Source organism: Schistocerca serialis, chromosome 7, assembly GCF_023864345.2.
Source record: "Schistocerca serialis cubense isolate TAMUIC-IGC-003099 chromosome 7, iqSchSeri2.2, whole genome shotgun sequence".
Lineage (NCBI taxonomy): Eukaryota > Metazoa > Arthropoda > Insecta > Orthoptera > Acrididae > Schistocerca > Schistocerca serialis.
The window spans coordinates 110068042-110074848 of record NC_064644.1 but is presented as its reverse complement, the minus strand read 5'-3'; the positions used below and the strand labels follow the sequence as shown (position 1 = coordinate 110074848).

General features: G+C 44.9%; 1 pseudogene; it reads left to right on the top strand.

Annotated features, from left to right (window-relative positions):
• The first annotated feature begins 6161 nt into the window (after positions 1 to 6161).
• On the top strand, positions 6162 to 6279 carry LOC126413678 (5S ribosomal RNA; annotated as a pseudogene).
• Positions 6280 to 6807: the final 528 nt, after the last annotated feature.

Genomic DNA, 6807 nt, shown 5'->3' with positions numbered 1-6807 from the left:
TGGTTTACAGAATATATACAAGGACGGGACGCCACTTCGCCTTATTGTGTCTACAATAGGTTCTCCAACATACAAGCTGGCGAATTACTTGGCCAAGCTCCTCGCTCCACATGTGGGAGACTGCGAGCATCATATAAAAAACTCAGCAGAATTTATCAGCAGTATCAACCGTCTACGCCTTAGTGAGGACGATATTATGGTCAGTTTTGATGTAGTGGCGCTGTTTACGAATGTGCCTATCAAAGACGCTTTGGACATAATTTCCCAGTACTTTGTAAGTGACGCGATTGAGCTATTTAGGCACACTCTTATGTCCTCCTATTTCGTGTACGACGGCCAGTATTACGATCAGACAGACGGCGTAGCAATGGGAAGCCCGTTGGATCCAGCTGTTGCAAACTCCTTCATGGAGAATTTTGAGGATATTGCCATAGATACTGCGCCATTGAAGCCGAAGTGTTTCTTTCAATACGTTGACGACACCATCGTCATTTGGTCACACTGACGCGAGGAAATAGACGAGTTTTTGGAACACCTCAATGGCATCAACAGTAATATCCAGTTCACCATGGAGGTGGAAAAAGATAATGCATTGCACTTGCTCGACGTCCTTGTCCACCGTAAACGAAATGGGTGCCTTGGCCACAACATCTACAGAAAACCTACCCACACAGACCCGTACCTACACGCCACCAGCCATCATCATCCAGCACAGAAGCGCACAGTATTGCAAACATCGGTGCATCGTGCAAGAGTAATATCAGACGACGATAACCTGCCTCATAAACTAAGCCACCTACGCGAGGTTTTCAGGAATAACGGCTACAGTGCCCATCAAATGAAAGAAGTGATTTCTGGGAAATATCAGAATAAGACCACCGACGAAGAGCGGGAAAAGAAACTTGCTTTGCTGCCATTCTGTGGCTCTGTGTCGGGGCAAGATAAGCAATCTGTTGAAAAGACACAAGATCAAATCAATCTTCAGGCCTGCAATGAAAATCCGTCAATTACTGAGACCAGTTAAAGACGCAATAGGTCTCAGAACACCTGGAGTCCACGAAATACCTTGTGAATGTTGCCAGAAGTACATCGGACAAACAGTGCGCACTGTGGAACAACGCAGGAAAGAACGTGAGAGGTATTATCGCCTACGCTATCCAGAGAAATCTGCGTTAGCTGAGCATGCGTTAGAAAACGGTCACCACATAAAATTTGACGATACCTCTGATGTGTTGGTAAATGTGCCAACACCTTGTAGATAGAGGAGGCCGAAATGGAAGCCATCTAACGCAGACGGGCGTGAATTCTGGAACAGGATAAGTAGTGAATTCTCATAAGAAAAGTATGCAGCTCCTCGAATACTTATCTTTTATTCTTTGATGTGAATACAGCATTCTGGATGAGACATTTCACACGATAACTATCAAACTATGTAAGGCTAATGGCGCCTTGCTAGGTCGTAGCCATGGACTTAGCTGAAGGCTATTCTAACAGTCTCTCGGCAAATGAGAGAAAGGCTTCGTCAGTGTAGTCGCTAGCAAAGTCGTCGTACAACTGGGGCGAGTGCTCGTCCGTATCTCGAGACCTGCCTTGTGGTGGCGCTCGGTCTGCGATCACACAGCGGCGACACGCGGGTCCGACATGTACTAAATGGACCGCGGCCGATTTAAGCTACCACCTAGCAAGTGTGGTGTCTGGCGGTGACACCACAACCTCTGTCGTGGCTCGCACTAACGGCTTCTGGGACAGTTTAATAAAGGAAGCTATTGAAATAAAAATTACCGCAAACACTCTGAATAGAGACGGTAGCTTGCAACTCAGCGCTGCGGGGGATCCAGCGATCGTGAGGTTGAAGAGGGCACATCGAACGCCGACTCAAAACATGCCCATATATGGCAATGTCAGGGCACCAGCGACGTCACAGCCGGCAGCTAGCGTATATAAGGGCGCACCAACAGCCTATTGGCAGTCATAACATTTGACAATGGCCAAGAAGTGCTTGGCCGAAAGCTCGTGTAGTTTTAAGCAATTGACGCGGTTGGAAACCCGAGAACATTTTATTCAGCTCATTTACTGTATTAAAGTCCTTACGACAGAAAAGATTCTCTCTGATAATCAGCCCAGGTTTAGAAAGCATCGCTCGTGCGGTACCACATTGATCTTTTCTCACACGATATCCTGCGAACGATGGAAAATTACATATTCCTAAATTTCCGGAAAGATTTTGACCCAGTGCCACACCGCAGACTCTTAACGAAGGTCTGAACATACGGAATAGGTTCCCAGCTATTTGAGTGGCTCGAATACTTCTCAAGTAGCAAAATCCAATACCTTGTCCTAGACCGCGATAAGAGACAAGGGTATTGTCAAAAGTATCCCAGGGAAGTGTGATAAAACCAACTTTGTTCTCAATATACGCTATGTAAATGACCTGACAGACCAGAACGAGCAGCAACTGTTGAGTGTTTGCTGATGACGCTGTAGCGCACAGGAAACTGTTGTCGTTGACTGATTGTGGAAGGATATCGGATTATTTACACAGAATTTCTGTTGGGTGTAATGAATGACAGCTTGTTCTGTATGTAAAAAAATGTAAATTAATGCAGTTGAGTAGGAAAAAAGATCCTGTAACGTTCGAATACAGTATTAGTGGTGTTCTCCTTGACATAGTTTCTGAAAATCTGGAATTTCTTAACATGAAACACATATAAATTTTTCTCAGGCTATCTGTGTGTAGCGCAGCCTTGTACGCAAGTGAAGGAGTGAGCTACAAACAGTTCTGAGAAGCAGCTGATTGTATCTTTTGAAGTGTAGTCCTACACAAGAATGTTGCAAATTAGAAGGTAAAATCGATTAACTGATGAGGAGGTACGGAATCCAACTGGGAAAAAAAACTCCGACATAAGCTGATTAAAAGAATGCGGCGGTTGTTAGGGCGCATGCCGCGGTATAAAGAAACCATCAGTGGGATAATGGAGGGAACTGTTGGGTGTAAAATTTTTAGGAGTCCAAGTTCTGCCTACAACAACCAGGTTCAGATGGATGGAAGTTACAGTAGTTATCCCGAGATGATGAGGTTTGCGCAGCATAGATTAGCGTGAAGAGTTGCATCAAAGCAGAGTGAAGAAAACAACAACAACATAAAATCAGTGATGCTATCTACGTTTGTCTTTAAAATATTAACAAGTACGCAATGTAATGTATGTATCATTGAAGAGTGTAACACTATAAAATCTTTCAACAGTGTGGTGAAGCATCACACGTTTGATAAAGCGTGCTTCTAATGCAAGAGTATGTATTGTGACAGCAGTCTCAGAGTTCTGTATTGCAAGCCAGTACATGCCAGTATCTCCAAGGTGGCTGCATAAATACAGATGACAGAATTTATAAAAGTCAACACATTTATTAAACGCAAAATATCTACGGTTCGAGTTGAATGAGGAGACGCAGGATAAAATACGCGAGTTCGGTAAAAGTCACTCAGAAGCAACGTCCAAACTGGATAAGTTACAAATTCCAATTCTGGCTGTCCAGCATTCTGAACGTACTCCAGTCTTTGAATATTTGTAAATCAGAGTTGAAATCTGAAAGCTTACTCGAAGGTTACTGGATGACCACTGTTAGGCATCTAGTGGATAACCGCTCGGAGACCTCGGAGGGCCGGCCGGGATGGCCGAGCGGTTCTAGGCGCTACAGTTTGGAACCGCGCGACCGCTACGGTCGCAGGTTCGAATCCTGCCTCGGGCATGGATGTGTGTGTGATGTCCTTAGGTTTGTTAGGTTTAAGTAGTTCTAACTCTAGGGGACTGATGACCTCAGAAGTTAAGTCCCATAGTGCTCAGAGCCATTTGAACCATTTTTGAACCTCGGAGGCAACTGCTGATTAATTCTCTTCCCTGAGTCACAATTACATTGGCGGGCTTGGAGCGATGCAGCTTCCTAAATACCGGTCGAGCGGAAGGTTATTTGTCCTGCTCTATTCTAGTACACATGACTGTAGCAAGTAACCTACGTAGTGTACAATGTTGATGCGTCCAGTCCAAGTGGCACCTTCTGCAAGCGTTACTAACAAGGGAACATCCCCATCGCTACCCCCTCAGATTTATTTATAAGTTGGCACAGTGGATAGGCCTTGAAAAACTGAACACAGATCAATCGAGAAAACAGGAAGAAGTTGTGTGGAATTATGAAAAAAAAATAAACGAAGTATAGAAACTGAGTAATCCATGCGCAAGATAGGCAACATCAAAGACAATGTAAGTTCAGGAGCACCGTGGTCCCGTGATTAGCGTGAGCAACTGCGGATCGAGAGGTCCTTGGTTCAAGTCTTCCCTCGAGTGAAACGTTTACTTTCTTCATTTTCGCAAAGTTATTATCTGTCCGTTCGTTCATTGACGTCTATGTTCACTGTAATAAGCTTAGTATCTGTGTTTTGCGACCGCATCGCAAAATAGTGCGATTAGTAGACGAAATGACGTGCCTCTCCAATGAAGTCGCGAGCTGTATTTGCTGGACTCACATTCCCCACGAAATACGTCTCACGTATTTAATGCATTCTCGTCCAAAGTAGCGAACAGTTAACTGCCAACTAGGGAGCCTCGTTAGCAGGAATACTCTCTCTTCCGTGCGCTGTAGTCGACTGACGTTGTGTGTATCGATGTTTGTTTAGGTGTAGCGTCCTCATACTACGGCGCAGTTACCTCGCGTCGGACCGACGGACAGACAGATAATAATTGGCTGAAAATAAAAAGTTAAACTTGCCACTCGAGGGCAGACTTGAACCAAGGACCTCTCGTTCCGTAGCTGCAAACGCTAACCACAGGACCACTGCGCTCCTGAGCTCAGAATGTTCTTGTTGTTCCCTATGTTGCGCATAGACTACTCAGTTTGTATATTTTGCTTATTTTTTTCATAGTTCACACAACTTCTTCCTGTTTTCTCGATTGATCTGTGTTCAGTTTTTCAAGGCCTATCCACTGTGCCAACTTATAACTAAACCTGAGGGGGGTGTGATGGGGAGGTTCCCTTGTAAGTATGTTGCTGTTATGTTGTTCACGTCTTGCGGGTAGACAACCCGGCAGATCTGGTTCTTGGGAGTACTTAATCTGTAGGCCACAGCAGTGTGTAAGATGCGATGGCAACTTAATTCAACTTCCCAATGTGGAGGCAATACACAGAAAATTTCAAAAAAATCGTTTGAGTATTTAAGATAGATATTTGTAACTTAAAAAGGAACGTATCAAGAACATGACAGCCAAAGTTATATCAAAATGTTCGTAGTCTACGGAACCTGAATTGCGAAGTCCAACGTTGCCAGACGAAAATTGTGACCAGACACAGTCTTATCGTCACAACTCCACCGTCCAGAAGGGGTTACAGTAGTTTACAATGTTTTAATATCCGCGGATGCGTATAAGAGCCCGAGGATGTGGATAGCATTCTTCGCATCAACGAAGGTCTCTGCCTGTAGAAGAAACTCTGAGTGTGATGTTCGGAAGTACTAAGAGGACATGAACTTAACCGTCTCGAAAATTTGGAAAAGATGATGACAAATATGGCAACCGGGGAGTCAGCAGAGATAAAAGGAATGTTCAGCCTCTGATTTTGAAATTTAGTTTATTTACCGTAGGGCTAACTTTCAGCATCAGGTATTGTAAGGACAATAATTTAATTACTCCAATGAATACGATACGATGTTGCAGTTTCTATGTTATTCTGATTATGATGCGAGTCCCGGTCCGGCACAAATTTTCACTGTCGTCAGTCCATTCTACAGCTGATGGTAGTCATTATTCGCAATTGCGAATTCATTTGGTGTGATTCCAGTGAATGGATAACCATGGTAGATCAACAGTCTGCATGCGTATAGCTACGTATATACTCTACAGACCACTGTGAAATACATGATAGAGTGGACCTTGCAAGGTACTACACGTTAGGGTTTCATAGAGTTTCAATCCCGTATGGAGATCGGGAAGTGTCACTGTCTAAACACCTCTATGCGTGCTGTAATTAGTTTAATCTTCTCGTCGTGGGCCACAGGACGTGAGAACATCTCTAGATTCTGTTCTTAATATGGCCTTTCACAGGATGACTGTCGCCTACCACCAGTCTGCCAATTCAGGTTTCCGCAACATTTGCTTGTTGGTCTCTCCGTGACCGCCAACGGCCTTGCCGCAGTGGTAACACCGGTTCCCCTCAGCTCACAAAAGTTAAGCACTGTCGGGCTGGGCTAGCACTTGGATGGGTGACCATCCGGTCTGCCGAGCGCTGTTGGCAAGCGGGGTGCACTCAGCCCTTGCGAGGAGCTACTTGATTAACAAGTAGCGGCTCCGGTCTCGAAAAGTGACATACGGCCGGGAGAGTGGTGTGCTGTCCACATGCCCTCCATATCAGCATCCAGTGACGCCTTTGACTGAGGGTGACACGGCGGCCGGTCAGTACCGCTGGGCTTTCATGGCTTTTTCGGGAGGAGTTTAGTTTTTAGTTCTCTCTGTCACCATTTATGCTTCCGTTCTCTGTAAATGTTCAATAATTACTATTCTTTTTGGTTTGAGCCCCGCACACTTCAGCAACATTGATTTGTAAAAAGTCTCGTTTGAGACTGACTACTTCTTCTAAGTATCCTTCCAATGAACCGAAGTCTACCACTTGCCTTATCTACAGTTGTGCTCATTCAATCATTTAAAATCCCTACAAATCATTACACCAAGGAAACCCGGTCGTTGTGGCCGAGCGGTTCTAGGTTCTTCAGTCCCGAACCGCGCTGCTGCTACGGTCGAAAGTTCGAATCCTGCCTCGGGCATG